Below are 25,559 nucleotides of genomic sequence, written 5' to 3'. Positions count from 1 at the left end.
TATTCTGGATCTGTGTGCGAGGGCAAGCTGTTGGGTGGTCATCTCTGTGTTTGAATATTGCTTCTCTGTTGCCTATGAAAATTGTGGGCTGTTCTTGGAAAGGTTTCCTTGTTAAAATGTTTTGGTTTGTGCCTCCAGGTTCTGCAGACTTCCTATTCCATTGTGCTACTGTATAGAACTAACGTGTTTATCTCCCATGTGTAATGTATTTTGTGAGCTTCTGTAAACAGTTTGTTTTCAAACATTGCATTAAAATTATATTTTAAGAGACAACATGGGGGAGGAGTGTTAGATTTACTGATAAGAGAAAGTGTGACCTGTTTCTCCTCTTTGGAACTTCAAATGTAGTTGAAATCTTTAATAAATATGAAATAGCTCTTTAGCTTTCACGAGTCTATAGATTTTTATTTAATGGCAGGGCAGTGTATTTTCAAATGTAAACCAAGCAGGGTCTATGATGTGTGCAGTTACCTGTAAGCAATTAGACTGAAACCCAGCACTGTGAAATAGAAATCTCAGTGACACTCATAGTGTGGTTAATATTAAAAAGCATTAAAACTACTTCCACTGATTCATTTTTTGATGTCTCACTTAGAAAACTTCCAGCTTATTCAAAAGCTTTCTCTCATGGCAACATCAAATGCTTTTGTCAGCATTTCACAGTAAAAAAGGCAGAATGTATTGTTGAAATAAGTTTTTCAAATATATCGTTACTTACTGATACAGTATACACTAGAGTTTTACTAGCCTTAGCCCACGCTGAACATGTGCACCCTCTCTAGAGATTACATCAATTCTTTCATGGAAATGGTTTTAATATATTTTCACTGTACAGAAAAGTAATAAGGCAAAGGCTTGTCAGATAGTGTAGCTGTATTTTGTCTTATAGTCTAAAAAAGTGATGCTCTGTTGACTGAAAGTGATTGTTCTATAAAAAAAGCTTCTTTTTTTTCCCTCAAATCTAGTATGAAATGGAAAAACTAAGCTGTCGGTTATATTTTTGAGTGACCGAAATGTTGCATGTGACTACAATGTATTTTATATATGTTCTTTCATATACAGAACACATACAGCTATTTATGCTGGAATAAAGCCAATGTTAAAATAATATATAAAGCATTGAATTAGACTTTTTTCTAATTTGAATTATAAAAAGCTCTAACTATTTTTTTGGGCTTTGAGGATTTTTGATTTGGAAAAATCTTGAAGGGAAAAAAAATACCTTCAAGAAAAGAGCTCCTTGGTTTTCAAAAGTAAAGAATTTATAAAGAGAAAATGTAGGAGCATTATTAAAAAAAGTAAAAGGCCCTTCTAAGACTACTTAAATATTTGTGTTATAGATGTATTGTCAAGTTATTTCAGTATTTTTAATACCTTTGTGATCACATCCTCATGTGTTTAGATAATGTGGAATTATTCAGGTTTTTGTACTTCTTATATTTGATACAGAACTTTGCTCTGGAAACTTTCTTTACTGTATGTTCTGAATGCCAACCTTATTCTGTTTGGGAAGGCCCCTTTCTTGGTTGTGTCTATAATGAGTTTGTCAATGTGTCTAGGGGTGGACTGATGTACATGGACAAATACTTGGTGGTTTCAGCGCAGTAGAGTTGAGAGATTATTATTTAAAACAAACTATCTCTTCTCCTCTGTGCAAAGTAAGCACCGTGTAAAGCACGGGCAGGAAGGGAGGAGTGTGCGTACATTTGTTTGTGTGTGTGTACATGTATTGTTGTGTGTGCATACACCTAGACAATCATTTTATCAATGATATTGCACAGAAACATTATGAGAAAACATTAGAGAGCTGCCCTTAATACTTCTCATTAGGTTGGGGATACAGGTTGAAGCCAGTGATATTTTTTGAGGGCCATGTCAATGGGGAAATCTTTCTTTCTTGCTAAAATAAAGAGATATAGCAGAACAGTTATATTTGCTATCCTAAAGAATTTTTTTAAAAATGGAAAATTTATTTAAAATGTCCAGCTTATGTGTAAATGTGAAAATAAATAAGACATTGGCAGCTTCCAAGGTGGAGTGTTTTATTACATAAAGTTCTGAGCAGATTTTTCTTCTGCTTGACTTCTTTTGGGAGAGACTACTTTCTTCAGACTTAGGAAAGACATAGCACCTTGTGAAACTGCTTCTTGATTTAGTACTATAGTACCAAATTAAGTGCACAGGTCCTTCATTCCTAGGGTGTGTACTAGGCAGCTCTTATTAATGTGCACTTCAGCATCCTGACTCTGACAAAAATGTTGATTTTATTGAGAAGTACATGGTTCCATTTTCTTTAGCAGTTTTTTCTTTAGCATGCCAGAGTAAAGAGTGGCACTCTGGTATTATTGATATTTCAACTGTCTTAGAAATTCTGCTTTGCTGGCTTGCATGTTTGTGTTTGCCTCATAGTGTCATGTTGAGTTGTGGGTACAAAACTGTTCTCTTTATATCCGAATAGAAAATAAGTTTGAATTACAAAAAACACCACAAAAAAAACCAAAACCAACCAAAACCCCCCTAATTTTGAAGGTGAATTGAAATCATGTTTACATGGAAATTTGATTCCAAGACCTAATTTGGCCTTTAACTTCCATTCCTTTCTGACAAACACATTTATGGTTCTGTTTCTTTATTTAAAAGAAAAAGGGGTGGGGGGGAAACTAAGAAGAAAAGTAAGTTAATAGACAAGTTTTAAATGTCCCTGTTGCTTGAAAATATTTTTTATGTCTCTGCGGTGCACTGGGTATCTCTAGCACCATTAGTACCATGGAATTGCATAATTTGTGTGATTCACTCAGGGATTTCATACTTCAGGTCACTGTTATGCTGTGAGAAATCTGAGCAAGATTTGAGGGTGGAAGAGGGCTTTGCAGAGGCAAGGAGGTGACCTGGTATTTTCTATGAGTCTTTCTAATATGGGATGTGGTTTGTAACGTTGGATGGACTTTCCCTATAGGCACCTCTAGTTTGCTGGCACATGGAATCCAGCAATTATTTAGACTAGAAATATATGTGTAGCTGAAGGTGTGCAATGAACACATTTGTTGTGCAGAAAGGACAGAGGGATAGGATCTGTATTGCCCTGATTGAATGTTGAAGAGGAAATTGCAAAGTTTGTGTTGCTATTCTTGTTTTAGGAAGTCCAGAGTATAAATTTTACTTTGTGTTGTCTGTGTGAAAGAGGTCCTCCTCTAAACACTTCCCTAGTTTGAGTTTTTCAGATTTCTAGAGCTCAAGATTATCCTTTTGAAGGGGAAGGAAGGTTTAGAACTAGATTTTGATCTTTGGCTGTTTCCAAGTTCAGAAGACAATATTGGACTCCACTGAAATTTAGCTAAATCTATTTGCTGTAAAATTTTTGGCCCTCTATTTTGATATGTTCTCAAAGAAAATCATTTCATACCAGATAGTGTCCTGGATGTGTCATCTGCAAAAGTGCATGTTTTTGTGCAGTTTTCTTTTGAAAACTTCCATGAAAGTGTAAACGTTCACCTATTTTTGAATAGTTTACTGTCAATGCTGTCTTTGATGACTTTTTTGGTTGGTTGGGCCTTTTCTACAATCAATATCAGTAAAGGTTTTTTGTACTCAGTGTCTTTTAGAAGAAATAGCTTCACTGTTGTGTTTTGTTACTTGGTAGAGGCTTGCAAGCTAAACCCTGGGGTATAGATGTGGCATGGCTTTAAAAGGGCAGTGAGCAGCCAGGTTCTGAAGGATCCACTGAGAATGGTCTTTTGTGTTTGGAGGCTGTTGGCGCTAGTGCTGAAAGTCCAGTATTTCATTTGAGAGCTCTTTGCATGGCAGGATGAGGTGGGAGCTCGCTTCAAGGCATTCTGCCTCAGTACTAATGCAGAAGGTCTACTCCAAGAGATACTGGCCCTCCCAGCAGCATGAAGAAATGATTTGTCATGGGTTGTGTTTCTGAAAGCTTAGATCACTCCTTTCAGTTCACAGATTGCCACATGCATCTGGCCATTCTTCTGGCAAGTCCCTCCCGGCTATAAAGTTACATCAAGCTATTTTAGTTAGCTAAGGGAAAGCTTTTCAGTCTAATCTAGTGTGTTCAAGTGCCAGTAAAATAGCAGTTAAACAGCAAATAAACAGCAATAATTGGCTTTTAAACTTTTTTTTTTCTTTTTAATCTTCAAGGCGATATGCTAGATGGTATAAATTGAATTAAAGTTTCGATAGGAGTAGCTGGGCAATTTTTCATGGGGAAAGAAGTTCATATCCCATTCTCAGGGTGGTATGCACTTATCAGTAGATTTAGATGACAGCTCTTAATTCAGGATCTTGTCTTGGATTGTTCCTCAAGGCGCATTCATAGAAGTGAGGTCATTGAAACGTTGTCAGCAATCTGTGCAGCTGCCATGTAAAAGATGTACAAATGCAGAAATACAAAAGCTGTTAACGTATTCTTTTGAAGATGAGTGATATTGTTCTAGCCATTCCTGTATCCAGTCCCTCTTACTGACAGAGGACTTTGATGAGTCTGCACCATTCTGGGTAGCATTCAGATCTGATTTTCTCCTAGGACAGCTGCTTTAGAAAACTTCGATTTTTTTCATTCATGTTTAACCTATTTCTTCTACCAAAACCAGGAAATCACAGTTACTACTGAATTCATAGCAGTTATGTTTGGCATGAAAAGGAGATCAAAGCATAGCCTGTTGAGGCCAGCAATTTCCTTTAGTCATGTAGGGAGCAGTTCTGGTCAGAAGTAACATGGAAGTTAGGCCTTCCCATGGAAGTGGTGGAGTCACCATCCCTGGAGGTATTTAAAAGGCTTGTAGATGTGTTGCTTAGGGACATGGTCTAGTGGTGGGCTTGACGGTACTAGGTTAATGGTTAGACTCAGTGATCTCAGAGGTCTTTTCCAACCTCAGTGATTCTATGATTCTGTAATTGTTTGGAAATGTGTATCCTTAGTGTAATGGTTGTTCATGTGACTCTAATCTGAATGGTATGCAACGTAAGGGCCAGAAACTCCAGAAACTAAGTGTGCTGAGGCCACAGTAGGAATTTCTCTATAAACTTGGAAGTTCCCTTTTTGGGTGGTTTTGGTTTGAGTTGGTTGGTTGGTTTTTTGTTATACAGAAAGGGAAAAAGAAAACACTAGTGTTAGTAATGAGGCTTTGTGGTCTTCAGATTCAGGAACCTGGGGATGTGTCAATCATTCCAGATTTTCCAACATCTCACGAGAGGTAATTCAGCAATCCCTGCCTTGATTGACAATGTAGCATTGCTTTGCAAAGGCCATTGGTAGTAAAAGAAAAGTGGATATTCTTTTATTTGTTGTATAATATTCTGTCTCCTTCTATTAATGTACCAGGTCTTTACCAGTGTTAATAGTTTTGATAATACCTATATATTAAGTGTTAGCAAAGAAATTTAAGAAATAGGCATGATTACACAGATCATGAAAGTATTTGCATGCAAGATGTTCCATATATTTTCCTTTAAATACAGAAATGGATATACTATGTACTGTACTTACCAATGATAGTAATGATTTATAGTTTAATTACACATTTTTTGGCTCCTGCTGATTGTTCAGTCATAAATATCTTAATGCCTAATTTGCATTTGTTGCACCATGTTCAGCAATGCATTTATTTAAACCCATGTTTCAAAGTTTCTCCTCCTAGATGTCCCAAAAAGCCAAGAACATTTTCTCCCCTTGACATGTAATTTGGTTACTGGGATTTTCAGAGGGGGATGAAAGGGGACATAGAAAGAGAATTGCAGGGTTTGGACTGGGATTTTTTTGGTAGCATTGGTAATTAGCCAAAAGTGCACAAGTGTTCTGATAGTCCTTCTGCTATTCATAATTTTCTCTAATACTTGCCATGTTTATTCACCCATGGATAAACTGTTCATCATATTTGAGAACAGAGGGGCATTTCTTTAGGGCCAGACTTGTAGAACCAAAAGGGATTCAAAACCTTTTATTTTTCCTGCACTTTTTCTATATTCTGCCTTGTAATCCACTCCTAGAACTATCCAGGCATTTTCACCGAAGTAGATGTTTGCTACCGCAGGAACTTAGAACACAGGAAAGTCTTTCATCTTTCCTGTAGTACTCTGATGGCACAGGCCACGTAATAGGATTTTAGTCTTCCTGTCTCTTGGACTGTTTCATGAGGTTATAGGTTTTGGAACTCTTTTGTGTCATGTCAACAGGATTCATAAACTGGATGCTCTCTGGACTGAAAGGAAAAAAAAACCCGAAATGGTTGCCGTATGGTTTGCATAAAATGATTAGGAATAAGGCTTGATAACCCTAGTTTGGCTTAGGGTATAATGTTCCACTACATTTAAATTGGGCATTCAAAGATGCAAGCCCTTTACAGCAACTCAGCAAGATGGCTTTGGTCTAATCAAAACAAAAGAAGTGGAGGGTGAGGCATGACAGTTCATAGCTGGACACAGAGCAATGGCTCAGACTGAGATAGAATTTGTCTCAGCTATATTGGTGTGACTTGAAGACACAACCTGAAAATTGATTTCTCTTTTGGAAATGTCTCTCTCTACTATTCTGGGATATGAAAATATCAGACTTTTCCACAAAAAGAGCCCAAACAAAACCCAAAAAAACCTAAAGGGAGTTTCTGGTTATAGTAATGACAAGATTTACAGAGTTTGCCAATTTAGCACTCTGTTTCCCAATATCTGCATGTGACTTTTGGATGAAGGATAATAAAACTAAAGCCAAAAAATGTCAAGAAGGGAATATGGACTCAATTACTTTGCTTTTAAGAACTATGTTTGCTTTGAAATAAGCTTTAGATTATTACAATTGAGTTTCTAAATTAAATAACATATATTCATTTACCTTTTTCTATAAGTATTTTTTATAAATTACTATAGTTAATCAGAAGAATTGTCTCAATAGTCACCCAATTTCAAAATCTCACATCATTTTGAGAGTTAGAAATACAGGGATTGAAAAGGCATTCTTAATGTATTGAAAACAGAGGTTCTGTAATATCTAAATCAAATATCAGAAAAACAAAATAATCCTTTTTGTAAATTCCAATTCTGATATGAGCTTTCTTTTAAGTCACAGGAGCCAGCTATGAATGCAGTGCAAAATCCAATTTAGCAAACTGACAGCTGGTTTTGGTTTGGATATGCTGTACTTTTAATACAGGTTTTTGCCTTTCTGATTAAGTATTTGTACAAGGAGAAGCAGGTTCCTTCAGCAGCTGAAATTGTTCATATAATTGGTCAAACAGAACGTCAGACAAATGTTTTTCGTTATGTATTTCAAATGAGAGCAGAATGGAGTAGTGTCTCAGGATTCCTGTAGCTGCCCTCCCAGAGCAGCTACGCTGCACCCAGGTATGAAATCAGTTAAACTGAGGCTTTCAACACTTTTTTTATGCTTTTAAAACTCCTTGTTTGCATTTGTTTTTCTTTTAAATTCCGATAAATATTTCCTCCATACTGAACTGCTATTTCTTGCATTAATGATCACGGAAATAGGAATAGGAATTACTATTTATCTATGTGCTGGTTTGTCCAAGTTTCATGTTGTGCCCATTACTTACCTGAGAGCTGATCACATTCATTGAACATATAAGGCCTAAGCTCTGTTTTTACTTTTCTCCATTCTGCAGAACCTACCTTGGGGGGAGGGGGGAAGGTGTTTGAGAGACCTATTTCATGGCCCAGTTGATGTCCACTTGCACAGCTTCTAGTGCCAGCACAAGGCTGAGAGCAGAAGCATGTGACAAGGGTCACGACCCAGCACAGCTGCCTCTTCCAAAGGTAGTCACACTAATGTGCAATCTGGTGTGTGCAGTTTGGTTTTGACAGTATGACAGTGCTCAGGGACCTCCCTGTGCTAAGCACAGAAACTTGTATCAAGCTCATTTCTGCCTCCAAGAATTCAGAAATAATAATGTTTCACTTAAGAAATGAAGAGTTTTAGAGACAATTTGTTCCCTTTCTGTTTTCACTTTCTGCTCAGCAGACACATCTGGCTTCTATCAAAATCTATCTGTCTTGCAGTCAAGAGTATAGAAGTTACTTGTCATGCTCTGTGAGACTGCAGCTGGGCACACAGGATCGAACGGCCAAATGACATTTTGGAAGAAAAAAAAAAAAAGACCAAATTTTTATCTACATATTCAGTAAGAAGGTAGTAGAAATATCAGAACTTTGGTCTCATATTCAGTCTGGGGCTCATGCTGCTGCATTCACTACTGTGTTCTGAGCAGTCTTTATACCACCAGCTCAGGCAAAAATGTAGAGGCAGGTGCTGCATGGGACTGGCTTAAGAATACTGCCATGTGCCTGAGAGTGTTGTCCAAATGCTCTGTGAACTCTGTCAGGCTTGGTGCTGTGACCACTTCCCTGGGGAGCCTGTTCCAGTGCCCAACCACCCTCTGGGTGAAGAACCTTTTCCTAATCTCTGACCTAAACCTCCTGTGACACAGCTTCATACAGTTCCCTCAGCTCCTGTCACTGGTCACCACAGAGATCAGTGCCTGCCCCTCCTCTTTCCCTCATAAGGAAGCTGTAGACCACAATGAGGTCTCCCCTCAGTCTCCTTCAGAACAGACCAAAGAACCTCAGCTGCTCCTCATGTGACTTCCCCTCAAGGCTGTTCGCCCTCCTCGTGGCCCTCCTTTGGATGCTCTCTAACAGCTTCTTTGGATGCAGCCCAGGATACAGTTGTCTTTCTGGCCTGCAAGTATGCACTGCTGGTCGTGTTCAACCTTTCATCCACCAGTTCCTCCAAATCCTGGTTGTCAGAGCTGCTTTTCATCCATTTCGTCCCCTGGACTGTATTGATGCCTTAAGAGGCCTCCTAGACACAGCGACTGGACAGGAGTAAAAGAATAAAATAGGTATTTATTTGAAAGGCCCTCAAAGGTACACCCTGGGAGTCACAGGCTACTGCCAAAATGGACCCCAAGATGGATGACAGGTCACGAGTTCTGGTTCATTTGCATAGGAGGGTTAATTCTCCAATTAAAGCTTCAGTTAATGATGTAATTTCCCCTCCACTTGCACCCCTTAGAAGCTCTTTGGATTATACCTTTTGGGCCTAGGACGGTCTGGGTGACCTTGGAGTGCAGGCCTGGAGAGGCTTTTGTTATGTCTACCCACCCTGAGAGAGCAGAAACCAACAGGCCACAAGAAACTTCAGAGTTACACTCTAAGCAGTACAGGATTTGAAAAACACAAAGGTCAAGATCTAAGGCATCAGTATTGATATCAGTGGTTGCCCTGACCCAGGTATGGGACCTTGAAACTTGGCCTTGTTGAACCTCATGACATTCCTATGGTCCCATTGGGCATTTCAGAAAAAAACTGTCCTATAGAATTTACAACAACTTTGAAAAAATTTATAAGTTACTGTAAGTATTATTATAATTTTTAATAATTATTATTTAAATCTTTAATGATTTTATAAAAGTGAAACCCTTAGAAGTATGAAGAGGAGCAATACCAGTTTGTTGTGGGTTGATTTGACTGCATCATACTTTTTCTGTAATGTACCACACGTAGATCTACTACACATATTAAGCAGAGTCATGATATACTGCCTCTGGGGCAGTTATTAACTTGCTCAGCCTCTTCAAGTATAAAACTAGAAGCAATCTGATCATTTCTGCAGGCATAAATTTGCAAAAATATTGTGTTATCTTTTTTCTTTCAGTTGTCATGGCAGTATTCTCAGTGGATCTTCTCTTTTAGCTGAGATGCATTTAAGTCTGTGTAGTCAGCACAAAACTGGAATTCACACATTACATTTTAAATTGTGCTGAAAATTGAGGTTATCAGTCCTAGTTATTTTGGTTTTAAGCACTGGTTGCTGCCTGTCAGCTAAACTAATTTGTGTACCAAGAAATAAAACGTCATGTTGATCATACGGAGAATACAAAAGGGAACGAATCAGCTCTTAGTAGTGGATGAAAATGCAGAATTGCAGAAGTATTTCGCTGAATGGACAAAAGCTAAAAAGCTCTTCAGATCCATAATTCTTTGGTCCTTGTGTCCTCTGATGGTAGCCCTTGTAATATCTAACCAAAAGGTTGCGTTTTGCTCATTTTATATAATGCCCTTTCAAAATGCTTGTTGGTACTGCATTTAGTATCTGAAATTTAGTATCTGTTTTCCTTCTCACCTTTGCTCCTTTCTGTCCTCTTTTTAAAGAGTCCCATTACTTCTACTTTTTTTTTTTCATAACTCATCTGTATTTTCATATTTTTGAATGGTTGCCAAAAACAGTAGTGGAATTACTGGGTTTACCTGTATGCTGTTGTCTGATTTCCAGATGGAAGTCTTTTTTATGGTGGTTCACTTGCCAGGATTTGTCCTCAGATGATAATAACTTTAATGTACTTTCTGCCAGTTTCTATTTCATCATGTTACCTCTTGCACTTGAGGGTTCAGCAAATCTGGCAAACCAGCAAAATGCAAACGGGAACAGAATTGCCACAGCAGAAACCTTTGGTAGCAAGGGGATGAGGGGTAAAGGAGCTAGGTTTTAGTTTTATTAATAAAAAAAGCAATAATAGAACTACAAAGAGGCAGGAAATTCTTTTTGCAGTGTGAAGTATTTGTTGGTGTTCAGCAACCAACCAGGGGCAGGAGAGGTGATGAAAGCAAAATTGATCCTGTTTGTTTTCTCCAGATGTCATTACTGCCTGATGTCTTGACATTTCTTAAAGTGCCTCAGAAGGAACAGCCTTGTGATTCTTTTGTTTTCTGATACATCTCTGAGTTAGGTCAACGTTCATTTCATTTCACACTGGGAAGGCTGAGGCAGGAGAGTTAACAAATGTTTTTGTGGATTGTACATTGAACAGAGGGAGAGTTTAATTTTCAACCCCTTTGTCATACCTGAGTCCTCAGGCAACAGCTAGACTGAACCTACCTGCACTATTTGTTGAATGGCTCTAAGTTTTAACCCATCCATGTGGAAGGGTATCTGAAATCTGTTCTCATTGGACCTTTAAGGGTCCTTGCTGGTTGTGGCCATCCTTGAGGTGCAGCATCAAGCTCAGTCCCCTTGCTGGGGATTCTCAGTGAGTTTCTGGATCCATGAGCCTGGGTATGTTGATAGGATTTCCATCTTTTTGAGGTTAGTGGTTCTTCCTGTTACTGTAGAAAGATACAGTGGGTAATGGGTTCTTTGTTGAAGTGGGGCAGTTTGCATCAGCCCGTTCTATGTATGAGAAATTTCAGCTGAAGGCAGGGCTATACTCTTGGAGTAAGGCACATACTGACTTGGAGATACAAAGCAATTACTTAACCAGCACTGCTTCAAGCTTTTCCATCAAAAGATTATGTTCCTTTCAGCAGTTTGAACTGACCTTATTGCTGGGATGTTGTACTGGGCTGGTCAACACAGTTTAACCAGTTCTTGTACTACTGAATGGGTAAACTTGGAGGAAGAGGAGAAAATACTGAAAATGTAAGAGCAAAGCAATCGCAGAAAAAGTCATTAAATGTGGCTGGAATTTCTTTAAAAGGTATTTTTCTTCAAATACAGAAGTTCAGTAAGAAGTCACTGCTGTGGACCATAGTTCAGCAGAGTGTTCCCCTGTAAATCTGATACAGTCTGTTGGTGGGACTTGGTATTACTGGAAGTACTTTGGATGTTGAAATTAACCCAGAAGTTAAGTACCCTAACCTGCAATTGTTGGTTTGGTTTTTTTTTTGTTTTGTTTTGTTTTTTTTTTAATTCATGCTATTGTTTTTTCCATTTCTATGTAAAAATAAAGGAAAAGAAGAAAAATCTTTTAAAATTCATCCAATGTGTAAATTGAGAGGATTTAAAAAAAAAAAAAATTAAGATGTTTTCAAAACTGAAAATATCAAATAGACAGAAAATGCTAGTTCTGCATTTGTTTGTAATTTTAAATTTATCTTGAAACTGCAGTGGGGTTTCAACAAAAGTGGTAGATGAGGGAGAAAGAAAATAACATTTTTATAGAGATCTTGCACTCAGATTCAATGCAACAAAGGAATTTAAAGGACACAAAAGAAAAAAATTAATTACTGCAATGACTGATCTTTGACTGCTGTAGCACTAGTGGGAAAAGTTAGTAAGCAGAGTATCAGTTGATCTGAAAGCAATAATACATCATTATTTCTGCCTCTGATGATTAGATGCAAAAGTGCAGACATCATGATGCAGGAGTTTTGGGCTGGCACTCAGCAATCACTACTCTATCCTTACTTCCCTTTGACTGAAAATTAAATAAGAGTAACTAGCAAAACCCCCCAGACTTAAACAGCCCACATATTTCTGCAACCATAAATAAATAAACCTGTATGAAAAATTGAATTGCTATATTGTTCTTATTCTTATAATGTAAAATATTTCCCTTGTAAACCACTCAGTTATCTCTGTCATTTGTTCTTAATGTGTTAGAGGTGTGTAAACAACCAATTGGCAAAACTCCAATGAGGCTTTATAGAAGCTCTTATCTAAAATTTATTTTAAAAATTAAGCATTTCAATGTTTGAAGGAAGGCAGTAATCCAGTTGGAAAGGTTCAAAAAGATGAGGTACTGTTGAACAATTTCTGCAGTTCTCTGGTGGAGACATAGCAGGCTATTCCCAGCTGCTCTATTAACTTATGAAAAGTAATTTTACTGGTTGAATTATTTACCATTTACTTGATTGACAGCAGTACTTGTTCTCATAGAAATAAATACTTGTTATAAATGGCATTACACATATAAGGCACAAACAAACATGGAATGCTTTTTTTCCTATAAAATATAAGGAAAAAACTGGGAGAATTGTGTCTTTGTGTATAAACTGTATAAACTTTTATGGGATGTAGTTGCATCAGCTTTTGTCACACTTTGGTCTTTATTCAGTATGAGTTCTTTATTAAAGTTTTGTCATTACTGCCTCGACCTAAGGTATTACATGTCTGTAGTGGTTTTTCAGACATACTGTAAAAGCTTTTAGGTATTCCGTAAGATCATTTTTTAAAATAGGACGGAAAATGTTCTGAAAGGTGCTTTAATTGGAGGACTGGTAGATCAACTGGTTGAGTTGGCCCCAGATGGCAGCCCTCACAGAACTGCTTTCTCACTGCTCCTGCAGCAGGGAGAAAATTGGAAAAGCAGGAGAGAAAAAGTTCATGAACTGAAATAAAATTAGAGAAGTCATTCATCAGTTCCTGTCACAGGCAAAACAGCCTGTCTGAGGGAGTACCTGCTTCAGCATGGGCTTATGAAAGTTTTTTCCAGTATTTCATCGCTCATATCTGATATTTCCATTTCATCATGACTACCTAGCAACTCTGATATTCAGATTTGCTTTAGCGCTTCTTTGGTAAAGGGCTTATCCATCGGCTGTGGTCTCTTTGTGGATGGGCCTTCTTTGCCGTGCAGTACCATGTACTGCTCTGGTCCGGTTGTTCCCTCATTCTCTTCTCCTTGGCATTTTCTATCCTTTATTAAAGATGTTTTCACAGAGGTGCTGCCAGCTTGGCTGAAGGACTCAACTGTGTCTGTCATGGTCCATTTGGATCTCTCATATTTTACAGGATAAGGTGCTCTGTAAATTAAACTTTACTTTATGAGCTCATGAGGTAATACAACAAACAAACTAGTTTCAACCATTTTCACATTAAGTGATCCTTCTTATGTCCTAGAAGATAATGGTTTAAACATTAGCTCTTCAAATTGATGAAGAATTGGCGAGTTATTTGTGCTCTCACTGTCAAGTCTTCCACTTTTCTGAGAAGCAAATAATACCAATTGTGTGGATCTAGGGAAACCTCACAGCACCTTTCAGTATCTAAAGGGGCTATAAGAGGTCTGGAGAGAGACTTTTTACAAGGGTGTGTAGAGACAGAACAAGGAAGAATCACTTTAAACTGAAAGGAAGCAGGTTTAAATTAGATACAAGGAACAAATCCTTCACTATGAGGGTGGTGAGGCACGGGCACAGGTTTCCCAGAGAAGCTGTGGATGCCCCATCCCTGGCAATGTTCAAGGCCACCTTGAATGGGGCTTTGAGCAACCTGGTCCAGTGGAATCTGTCCCTGCCCATACAGGGGGATTGGACCTACATAGTCTTTAAGGTCCATTCCCAACCTAAATCACTCTATAAGTTGATTCTATCAGTTGATGCAAACAAATGTACTGGGTGAAACCAAAGGCCTGTTCAAGCCCTTATACCAAATAATGTACGGAATATTGTGGAAGGAGTTTGAAGGGAAAGGAAAAGTTACCTGCTCCTGGGTGTATACAGTTCACATATTTCAGAATTTCCACTAAATGAACACGTTCATTTTGTCAAATAAGATATTTTCTGAAATATGCTTTACAGAGATATTGCATTTTAGTTAATACTGAAGTATTTTTATAACTTTTAAATTAGTGTAGAATTTTCTCATTAAAAAGTGCAATTTTAAGTGAAGTAGAGGGGAGAAGCAGCACTATTGTCTTCCTTTCCTCATCTCCACTCTGCAAAACTACATGGGTTTTCTTGCAAAGTCCTCTTTGGGTCTTTTCAGAAGTTAGTTTTCTTGGGAAAACTACAGTTTTTTACATTACGTTACATACCATTTTTTTCTTTGAAAATTTTTGTATCAATTTTTTTAAAGAATCTGTTCATCAAAAATGTATTTATGCTGTGTTGTGAAAGGTTTTTGAAATAATTTTGTTCTAAACTAGGCAAACCTGTAGGGTCTTTTAATGCTGCTTCTTTATTTTTTAAAAATCAATATTATTTTCTAAACTTTGCTTGATTTGTCAAGTATTTTGGTCCTTCTGACATTGTTTTTCAATTTGACCATGAATATTTGGAGCCCTAAAATGAATTTACTAGGAGACAAACCGAAAAAGTTTAAGACAGAATAAATGACACACTGTTTAAGGCCACTTGTTTCCTTGTCCCTTGTACCAGGAGTTTTCAGTCTCTCTCCTCTCACCTCTTCTGCCTCTCAGCAAATAATTACATCCTGCTTCCTTTTGGACACCCATTTTTATGAGTAGGTAAGGAATTGGGGAATATAAAAGTTATTTCCTGTATTTCATCATGACTATTTAGCAATTCTGACATTCAGATTTGCTTTAGAGTTTCTTTGGCAAGGGATGACATCTTGTTCCAGAAAATCGCTGTAATGTCAGTCTTTGTGTGACTTTCCTGAGCAGACAGCCTACAAATATCCTATACCCTCCTCCTAAAAAGACTTTGTGACTGAAATCATGACCTTATTGAAGTCTTCAAGATTTATGTGCTCTGGATTTTACCATTGGGTAAAACAGACAAGGATCATAGAGTCCAACTCCTGGCCCTGCCCAGGACCATCCCCAAGAATCACACCATGTTCCCTTAGGGTGTTGTCCAAGCACATCTAGAGCTCTGTCAGACTTGGTGCTGTGACCACTTTCCTGGGGAGCTGTTGCAGTGCCAACCACCCTCTGGGTGAAGAGCCTTTTCCTATTTTTATTCGAAAACTCCACTGACACAACTTCAGGCCGTTCCCTTGGGTCCTGTCACTGCTCCTTTCATTTCTACAGTACCACCCATAAATGCAGGGAATATAAACCTGAACAGGTAAAGAGAACTCTCAGGAGCTCTCTTTGGAAAGGGAGGCTGGAATTGCTTCTTTTTGGAGAGATAAGAAATCATCCATCAGCTATCGTATGGTTATTAGAGTAATTTTCTAAGATTTAGTCAAATTAAAAAAATCCTTGTAGGATGGCTCTTACAAAAGTCCTTGCAAAACTTTTTCACACCAATTCTGTATTCAGTTCCTTTCAAAATTTTCCTCTTTTTGTGAAAATATTTTCCCTATGACATTAAGGGGATCTGATATTTAGGTGCTTGCTGCATTAGAATCTCAGTATAGAGAGGTCTCCTGAGAGTCACTGATGTAAACCAGATGTGAACAGTTTAGTCCAAAGTAACGCAAAGGGTGCACTTAATTTTCACACATATATTTTCACTTCTGAATAGTGGCACACAATCTAGTTAGGCAGTTGTGTGATTGTCCCAAAGTGAAACAGCTGTCTTGGCTCTAATCTTGCCCTCCTATTCTTCCAATGAGGCTTTTTGATTAACTTTTTATTCTTAGGATAGCAATTTGTACCAAGGATCTAATTAGAACTTTATGTAACACAGCCAAAGCCCTCCTTTTGCAAGTCTGTCTCACCTCAGTCCTGCTAATCTTGCAGCTTTCAGTATGGAGCATTCTGAAATATCTGATATTTCAAGCTATCTCCTCTGGTTGAAAACAATTTCAGCTATTGAGAGTCGGGAACAGGGTTCATTTGATTCTTTTGTCCCGGTAAGGAAATCTGTAGCATATCTCTAAAGTAAGGCATGTTTTTAAATTTAAATTCTGAGGGTTAGGCTTCTTTTGGGGGGGAGATGAACTGAACTCTGTTGAACTGAATGAACTCAGACCTCTGACCATAGCTCTTCTGTGTTTCTTTCTGATGAAAGGATGAGTAGTAAAGAACTGTCTTTTATAAAAGCTGATGATTTTCTGGGAAGAGAATGCATAGTTCTGTATACTTGGATTTAAAATACATTGCCAGTATTTCTATGTTATCATTACTTTAATGATCAAGAAAAAAGAGAGTTATATTACATATGAGATATGGCTTTAGAATGATAATAAATATGAATAAATATTAATAAGTTGAACATATGGGTATTACTACTGTTCACCAGATAGCATACAGTAATATTGTATATTGTGTATAAAATAAAACAAGTAAGTGATTTCTTCTATGTTTACATCAATATGTGTTACTGCTTTTAATTCCAAGTATTTTGAAGAAGCTATTTTATTTATATTAATGTCATGTGCACTGGAAATATTTTAATAGCAGATGGCTTTTGGTGACCGGGTTAGGTAAGCCAGGTAGAATTTGCTGGAAAATAAAGAGAGTATCTTTCTTTATTCTGTGTATCTTCATTTCATGCGAAATATAAATTTAATGGGGTATTTTTAAATGAAAATATGCTAATACTGTGCAAAAGAGACACACATCTAAACTGTTAAGTATGTGATCAACAACCTGAAGAATTATTCAGTTCTAACTGTGTCAGATCAGTTTTGAGCTAATAAGTGAGCAAAAAGGTCTTCAATAACAGATGGGTTGATAGCAAAAAATGCTTGAACCACTGTTTGTGTATGAATAGAGAGCTTATAATTGAAGAAGACATTTCAAAATGTGTCACAAAGCATATAGTAGCCTGTGAAGGATGGGCTGACTTTAACTTTGGAGTCTCTTCCTTTCTCCTTGTTACAGCTGCCCTAAAAAACCTTGTGCCTCCCACAGATTCTGTGTTCTTCTTGCTGTAATATTTTCTATGTCATTTTTCTCCCATTCCTCTGAAGCACACGATGTTCCCATTTCTTGTCCTCCCAGCCAAACATTTATTTAGTATCAGGGTCAGGTCTGCAGTGGGGTTTTTATATGTTAGTGCTCAGAATTGGTGCACCTGCCTGTGAAGTTGCTTAGCTTTTGGAAAGGACCATCACATTAGGTGTTAATTTTTCCCAGACGTCCCATGGCGAAAGTCAGGATTTACAACAGGCTGAGAATGGTAAATGTGATATTTCTGGCAGGCATCATAATTTACTGGAGGAGGGGGATATGTTTCATTTGGAGGGTGGGATTGGTGCCTAAAAGGTAGGGTAGGAGGAGACTGGATCTGTCCAAATGGTTCGGGGGAAAGGCTGCCTCATGTCTGAATGCCAGTTTCTTGGGATAGATGTTGAATTGTTTTCAAGGTTGAAATGCTGTTGTACAGGCACAAGAGAAATATGAGTTCCTGAAGCTGAATACTTTTAGGACCGTGCTCTTTGATTCCTGTATTCTATCTGCCTCCTGCCTTAAGCAGACAGCTTTGTTTGTGTTACTAAATGCTATGCTTAGTCCTTTTCCGAGCGTTCTCTCCTAGTGCCTGATGTATAGTGCGTAACTTTCAGTTTCCTTTGCCAGGAAATGTTTTTTTTATCCCTTCTAACAGTAATCAAAGCTTATTTCTGAAAGCCCTCTCCTGGACCTTTTCCATTAAAAAAAGAGAACCAAACCACCATCATATCAGAGACAGATATCCAGGAGTTGTTTTTTATTGTTACTGGTTTTGCTACTATTACTATTGTTAGTGGAAGAGGCTGCTTTGATGCTCTGAACCATTTAATGTTCCAGATTTTGGGGGATGTTGTTCAGTGCATGAAGGGGGGTTGTGACATTTGAAGTTCCCCTAATTGTTTTGCAAACCCATGCTCTCAGTCTTAGTTAGGATGAGTTCTGACAGTTTTTAGGTTTTATGTCTTTGATTGTTACATCTATTGTCTGATACAGTGAAAGGTGAATGTTGTCTTTGTGTGCAAGGGAAGTTGTTTCATTTTGTGGGATAAGTGTCTTTTGATTATATACATTCACACAGTAAATCCAGAGAGTGCAGAACTTTCCTAGTCCTGTCCAGGTCACTACTAATAATGTATACAAAGAGCAGAATCGTAAATGTTTGTGTTTTACAAAGCAGAAAATATGTCTTGAAATCAGTAACTAAAAGATATCCTATCACCCAGGAAGGGTCATGTTTCAGAGTGCTGCCTTGTATTACCTTTTGGGCCTGCGTCATGAGAAAAAGGGCCAGGTTACTTGCTGCTAGATAAGTCACTGTTCCCATCTATTTTAATTCAGTTTAAGACACTAATTTTTTACTCAGGGTTTCTGCATCCAATTCTAACCAAAACAATGCTGTTGAGAAATGACAGAATGCTGAAATGTAAAGTTGGGGAAAGACGTTATAGGTCACATTGCCCATCTGTCAGAATGTGATTACTGCCTACAGTACTCATTTCAGTGCTAACCTTAGTTTGTACAAGGAGTTTTAGGCAACAAAGCTTCAACCTCTCCCCTAGGAAGACTATACTATAGGTTGTTGAATTTGCCACATAGTTGTGTATATAAAATCTACTTGGCTGCCCTTGGCATGAAACTGAAAAATATTTCCATGGTAAAAATAGCAAAATATTGATTGAAAAATGGGCAAGTATAATTTTCCTGACATTAAGTGCTTTTCAGCATCATTCATAACATCAAAGATTTTTTTTAAATATTTCTTCCTTTTGCTTTTAGACCATTTTGTTAAGTTTGGTTTTTTTAGTCCTGTTTGCACCCATAATAGGTCCTATCCACCTATTTGCACCCATAATAGGTCCTATCCACCTATTTGCACCCATAATCTATTTTCTTCAAGTTCACAAGGTTGCTTTTCCCTTGATCATTTCTCAAGGGGAATTGCCTTCTTTTTTTCCAGGCCTATAATTTTAAGTAAGGTGTATTTTCACAGTCGTGTACAACTTCTTTGAAAGAATGTTGGTTTTGCTGTACTCTACAGTCATTTCCATTGTGTTTCAGACTTAAAATGGCCCTTGGCACTTAGTTTACTTAAGCAATGACATATCGTAGAGCTCCTTTTGTGGCACTGTTATTCTCCTCAAGTTCAGTACCTTTACATTGTTCATTATTCTCCAAACCTATGGTGCCATGTTGCATTGGTGTTTTGAAATTTTTTTGCTTAATGCTATTTCTAAGAATTCAGAGGTCAACAGCAATGCATTTTAATAGAGTGTGTGAGGAGAAGTAGGTGTAGCTTTCCTTCTCCATGGAAAGTGCCTCTTTATAGAGGATCTCTGAGGGTATAAATATTTATAAGTATAATCAATTGCTACTCCATGTATTTCTGTTTTTACATGACAACTTTCCTTGTGGCCACGGTACTGCTTCCACTTTCTCTTTGTTGAGAGATCTTTTTGTAGCCTTGCAGCACTTGGAGGGGTCTAAGAGAAAAATGGAGACACTTTTTAACAGGACCTTCTGCAACAGGATAAGAGCTAGTGGTTTTAAGTTGAAAGATGATTGATTTAGATTAGATTAGGTCTAAGAAAGACATTTTTCCCAGTGATGGTGATAAAATACCAGCACAGGTGCTCAGAGAGGTGGTGAATGCCCTATCCCTGAAAATATTCTAGGTTGGGTTGGATGGGGCTCTGAATAACTTGGTCTAGTTGAAGATGACCCTGCTCATCACAGGGGCCTTAGACTAGATGAGCTTCAAAGGTCCTTTCCTACTCAAACCATTCCATGATTTTATGATTTATTGTTTCTACTACTCTGCTACATTGATCTTATAGCAGTTTTCTTAGCTTGGGCTTATTGTCATACAAACAGAGCCACAAGTCAGATGCTTCCTTCAGAGCCCAGCTCAAGTGAGTTCTCATCTGCACAGGATACACTGTGTACTCAACATTTTCACTCATAACTAAAGACTTTCCTCTTTTGCTTTCTTCTGCTGGTCCAGTCTCACCTCCAATACATGCTTTTTAGCATTTTCAGAAAATAGAATGGCTAAATAAAAGGTGCTGAATAAGTATTTGTTCTACAGTGAAATTTCAGAATAATTGGTGTTTTGAAGGTCAAAGCAGATTCGACTTAAGGAATTTAACTTTCTTGCCAGTTTACATAATCATTTAATTACTGAGTTGGATATTGAGAAACAAAGGTGACAAACTCACACTAAGGGAAAACACCTCACTGTGAGGTTCATCTTCACTCCAGACATACTCCCCTCCTCTAGCCATCACTTTAGGTCCCGCTCAGTCCCTTTGGGGAGGTGAGAGACTTGGAGTCCCTCACACATGCGGTTGGAGCTGGGGTCAGGACATGCTTGTTTCTCTTTGCTGCTCCTTTTTTCTCACCTTTTTCTTCCTTATTACTTGTTTCTCCTGCCCCGGTGGTGGGTCTGGTGTGACACTGGCTGGAATCACCTGTGTCCAGCATAGGGCAGCCCTGGCTTCTCCCCTTGTAGTTGACTGCTCCCTTGCTGTTTCCATCCAGCAGGGAGCAGAAGGCAGAAGAGACACAAGATTCATGCTTCAGTAGGACATACTCCTGAAACAAGACACTTGAATGTAGCAGAGTAAGGAATAACAAGGTGTAAAGTTTAGAGATTGGACTGATTGTTTTTTTCTCTGCGCAGAATTTTTAAACTATGAGGGAAATTGGTCCTAAAAACAAAAAGAAAATGGCATTTGCATATTTCCACTATCTATCCTAAACCAAGACTGCATTATCCAAAAAAGGGCTATCCCCTTTTATCAGTAACAACCTGGTGGCATTACAAAGGTTCACAAGGAGAGCCCTGGCTACGCTCGGCAGCTTGTGATGTTCCTGCTGGGTGTACAGCCTGTAAAGTAATGGACAAACTGGCAGTTCTGGCATGTGCTGTCCTGCAAGCCACCCACAGAGCACCCAGGTTCTCAGGCAGAAGGACATCAATAAGAAAACTGAGAATTAAAAACAGTTGGCAAGCCCTATAGTAGCGTACCAAATAGTTGTAATTCATGTAGCAGAGCATCTCCATTGAGAAATGTATTTTATAGCACACGAAGCTAAACCTTGTAAAAGCTGATTCCCTGTGGGCACTTCACACGTGGATGTTTATCTTTTAAACTGATGTACTGTGAGTGCAGTGGTCCTGCAGTTATTTAGGGTTCGAAACAAGCTGTCGGGCAAGTGATATATTTGGAATTATTTAGTTAATTTTATTAATCACTTAGAGATTCTGGGACATATAGGGGCACTCTGGGACATCAATTAAAACTTTTCCAGAGGATGTTAGGGTAGAAGTTTACTTCCACTGACATAAAAATCAAAACAGTTTTTGTTCCAGCTCAGACCAACTTGAATTTGCAGTTTGGTGCAGATATGCAAAATCAAGTTTGTTTCTTTAAGTTCGTCCTATATATTTAAATGTATATACAGTAAGTGAAAGCATTTGGCAAAATAGCTTTGCCTCTATACATACTTAGCCAGGATCAGTGAGTTAATTCGAAGCATTTTATGGACCACAGTAATCCCCAGCTGTCCTCATGGCCAATTCAGTGCCAAAACAAGATCATTGGTGGTTTTGCTATTTGTGCTATTAGAACCTTTCAAAAACTCTAAAACTTCTGTCTTTCTTATTGTTTTCTCTCTATGAAGAATTTTAACAGTGACACCAGTAAGCCTTGGTAACTTCTGCTCTTGCTAAGCAGAGGTGAGCACTCTTTGGCACTGATTCCATCCTTTCTGGGCTGCTGTTACAGTGCTCAGTGTAACAGATTAACCTGGAAGCAGGTGTTTCATTCTTGGAGATTTATGTTCTGATAAACCTCTTGAACAGATACTGAATTTTGTTAAAGTAATTCCCTTATTTCACATTTAGTTTTTCATTATCTTTTTTTTGTTCTCTTCCATGTGCATTATAATTTTTTGTCCAATTGTTTCTGTGTTTTTGAGGCAGGTTTTTATAACCCCATGCAGGTGTAATTGTTACACTCAAATTTTAGGTATTTCATGATACAAAAAGGTAACAGAATAAGATACCAGATCTTTGTAAGCTTGCTGTACCATGATTTTAAAAATAGTAAGTCATATGGTAGGTAAGGCAGCCTTCACTTTCGAAAAAAAAAGGAGGAAAAATCAAACTTGAGGAAATACCATAATTAGGTTGCAAGTACAGTCCAGATCCAACCCCTCCATTGTTTGTATTAGGATCACACATGCAATTGTTTTTCCTCTGGCTCTGCTCAGGGTTTGGAGAAAGTGTTGCAGTATTTGTAGGTGTGGCACTTAGGGACGTGGTTTAGTGGTGGGCTTGGCAGTGCTGGGTGAGCATTTGGACTCAATGAGCTAAGAGCCCTTTTGCAACTCAAAAGATTCTATGATTCCATGAAAGAATGGCTGCAATTTTGTTTTGATTTTGTTTTTCTCTCTCTGGAAGGAGTTTTATCTTTGCACAGTGAGGCTGGGGAAAAAAAAGTAAAGCACACCGCTGGGTCAAATAGGATGCCTAAAATCTGGGTGCATGCTTTTCTTCTGGTCTGTTTTGAGCCTGTGCATTCATGTGTATTAGCCCAGCTTCCCAGAACAAGCTGAGTTGGAAGGGACTCACAAGGATCATCGAGTCCAACTCCTGGCCCTGCACAGGAGAACCCCAAGAGTCACACCATGTGCCTGACAGCATTGTCCAGATGCTTCTTGCACTCTGTCAGGCTTGGTGCTGTGACCACTTCCCTGGGGAGCTGTTCCCATCCCCAGAGAGCTTTTGCCATTGATATTTCTATGTCCTTCACTGGATCTTACACCGGGGAAAAAATTACTTCTTATGTTAATCACTGCTAATTCAAACTGCTAACAGGTTAAGATCATTACAGGGGAAACTTCAACAGGTATAAAGTAGGTGCTTTCTTTTCATTCATTCCCTCTGATAGCCTCTGAAAACACACAGAAATGTTAGATTTTCCTTGTGTTTGTGTTGTTTTGGGTTTTTTTTAATAATGCCAGTTAATATAATTTTAAATAGGAAATTATTCCTACAGATTAAGTAAAAGCAATGTAAAACTCCAAGTCTGAAAATAAGACCACCTCCTTTGAAAGGTGCAATTTATGTTTGAACTAGGTGGCTTTATAAGAGGTTGCATTATATACATAGGGAGTGGTCTTGAGGATTTCTTGGGGCATTTCTTTTCCCTTCTTGGCCGCTGCAGCCTGCAAGCAAAGCTGCTTTTGACTTCTGTTTTATGTCTCAGAGCAGAGGTAGGATTGTTTGCTGCAAAGTCATTCTTTAGATGTTCAAAGATCTTCTTTATCTTTTACATTTTCTGATTAATAGCAATGAAATGACTTTTTATCTTTCTTAGTCTTACAATTTGTAATTCAGTGGTAAATATGACAAAAGGTTCTGTGACCTTGAGGCCTCATAGCGTGCCAGAGAATTACTGTTTTGACATCTAAATTGTCATTTAATCTTTCTGCCATTGTGTGTAAATGTAAATTTATTTCTTGCAATTGTGAAACTCTTGAAAATATGAATTTAAACTAATTCAGTGTTACTTTTTTAAGGCCTTAAGCAGTCTGACACTGTATGTCTGAGGAATGCAGCATGCCCTATTCATGTACAAGTATAGGGACTACTCTACTTTGTATTATTAAGACACAAAATAATAGCATTTTGAAGTAATATAAAAATGCAAATGTATGTTCCAGAGAGTGTTTCAGAGTTTAGGGCTGACTGCCTGGAAAGAAGAGCCTTTAACTCTGATATACAGTCCAGAGTTCATTGTCCGCAGAAGATGGCAATAAGCCACTGACAACTCAACTTACTTTTAAAATGATGATACATACACTCTTGTATTACTCTCAATTTCACCACCTCCTTATTTTGAGTTTAATTAGATATAATAATGTAAGTAATGATGATGATTCCTTAACAAGAAAAGCAATATAGGGTTCTAACAGCCTCAAGTTGCACAAGAGGAGGTTGAGATTAGGTATTAAGAAAAAAGTGTTCACTGAAAAGGTGGTCAAGCCTTTGAACAAGCTGCCCAGGGAAGTGGTGGAATTTAGTGGTGGTGGAATAGAGGGGAATTTCACCTCGTCTGAGAGGTATGAGTCATGTCATACACATGCAGAGAATTTGGTAGCAGAGTAATTGTTCATGAGCTGGACCATGTGGCTTTTTATTCTGTTTCATCTAGCTTCAAGTACTTTTACTCTAGCTTGCTTCTAAGTTGTGCTTTTGGCAGAAAAGTAACTAGACTGACTTGCTGCAAGCAGAACGATCTTGTATATATTTGTGGAAGCAAAGTCTTTTATGCTCAAGCCCTTTAAGAAGAAGAATAAAAAAATCTTCCATTTTTATTTTTTTTCCCAAGTTTTGTCTCAGCTATGTCAATCTGTCACTGCAACTGTCAGTGTGATGCCTTTTTCAAAGCACAGAGATGGCTCAGCTGAAAGGAATGCTTCCAGTCAAGGGCAGGAGAAAGGTCCATGCAGGGAGCAGGAGCTGTACGTCTGACTGCACAGTACATTGTCAGTTTATTATAATACTAAATGTATAGGTAAGGATTGGGACAGAAAAGAGAGTGAGTGAGGAATGTGGAAAACAGGATCGCTCAATTCCCTACACTCAGTAATATTCACACTTCTGGTGATTGGTTTGGTTTTATTTTGCATCAGGGAAAAGCTGGTAAAGTGTAATTTACTTGGTAAAGTGTAATTCAGTGTCTTGGTCAAGACTGTGGAGCAGGTCAAAGCATAGAGTTAAGAATAAAGTCATTATCTTCCAGAAAGCTATTTCTTCTCACCCAGTCTCAAGCCTAGATAGAGACTGTATACATCCGTGTGGGTATATAGATTGAGAGATAAGAGGCAGTGCTATCTCAAAGACACCGTAGGCAGAGGTTCTCAAGAGAATCTGGACATGTTTTTGCACACCTTTGGTAATTTACGCACAGTTGGAGGTACTGTTCATGAATCCTGGTTCATAGATTTGTCAATGTTCTCCGTTAGCAGTACAGAGATACCTGAGTATCTTTTTTGAGAATTTGGTGAACCAGTGCATGTGACATGTTTTTAAGTCAGGGATACAGACACATCATCCTGGAAGGTAAAATCTTTCTGACTCCCGGTTGATACTGACCATGTCTTGACTTATCCCTTCAGTAATTTCACTGTGGTTACAGGACTGTTTTGATGCTGCTGTGTACTCCA

General features: G+C 38.1%; 1 protein-coding gene across 8 annotated transcripts in view; it reads left to right on the top strand.

Annotated features, from left to right (window-relative positions):
• DLG2 (discs large MAGUK scaffold protein 2) overlaps positions 1-25,559 on the top strand; it is a 1,009,135-nt gene that overhangs the window by 587,947 nt on the left and 395,629 nt on the right. Inside the window, exon 1 of one of the 8 annotated variants that reach the window (XM_069015969.1) lies at positions 24,799-24,854. The exons of the other annotated variants lie outside the window; for them this stretch is intronic. The gene's annotated coding sequence lies outside the window, so the exon portion shown is untranslated. Of the gene's footprint in view, positions 1-24,798; positions 24,855-25,559 lie in introns of those variants that run through there. 8 annotated transcript variants of the gene reach the window in all.

The sequence above is a fragment of the Aphelocoma coerulescens genome, chromosome 1, assembly GCF_041296385.1.
Source record: "Aphelocoma coerulescens isolate FSJ_1873_10779 chromosome 1, UR_Acoe_1.0, whole genome shotgun sequence".
In the NCBI taxonomy this organism is placed as follows: domain Eukaryota; kingdom Metazoa; phylum Chordata; class Aves; order Passeriformes; family Corvidae; genus Aphelocoma; species Aphelocoma coerulescens.
Note: the sequence above shows the minus strand (reverse complement) of the source record. Positions and strands in the feature narration are given on the sequence as shown.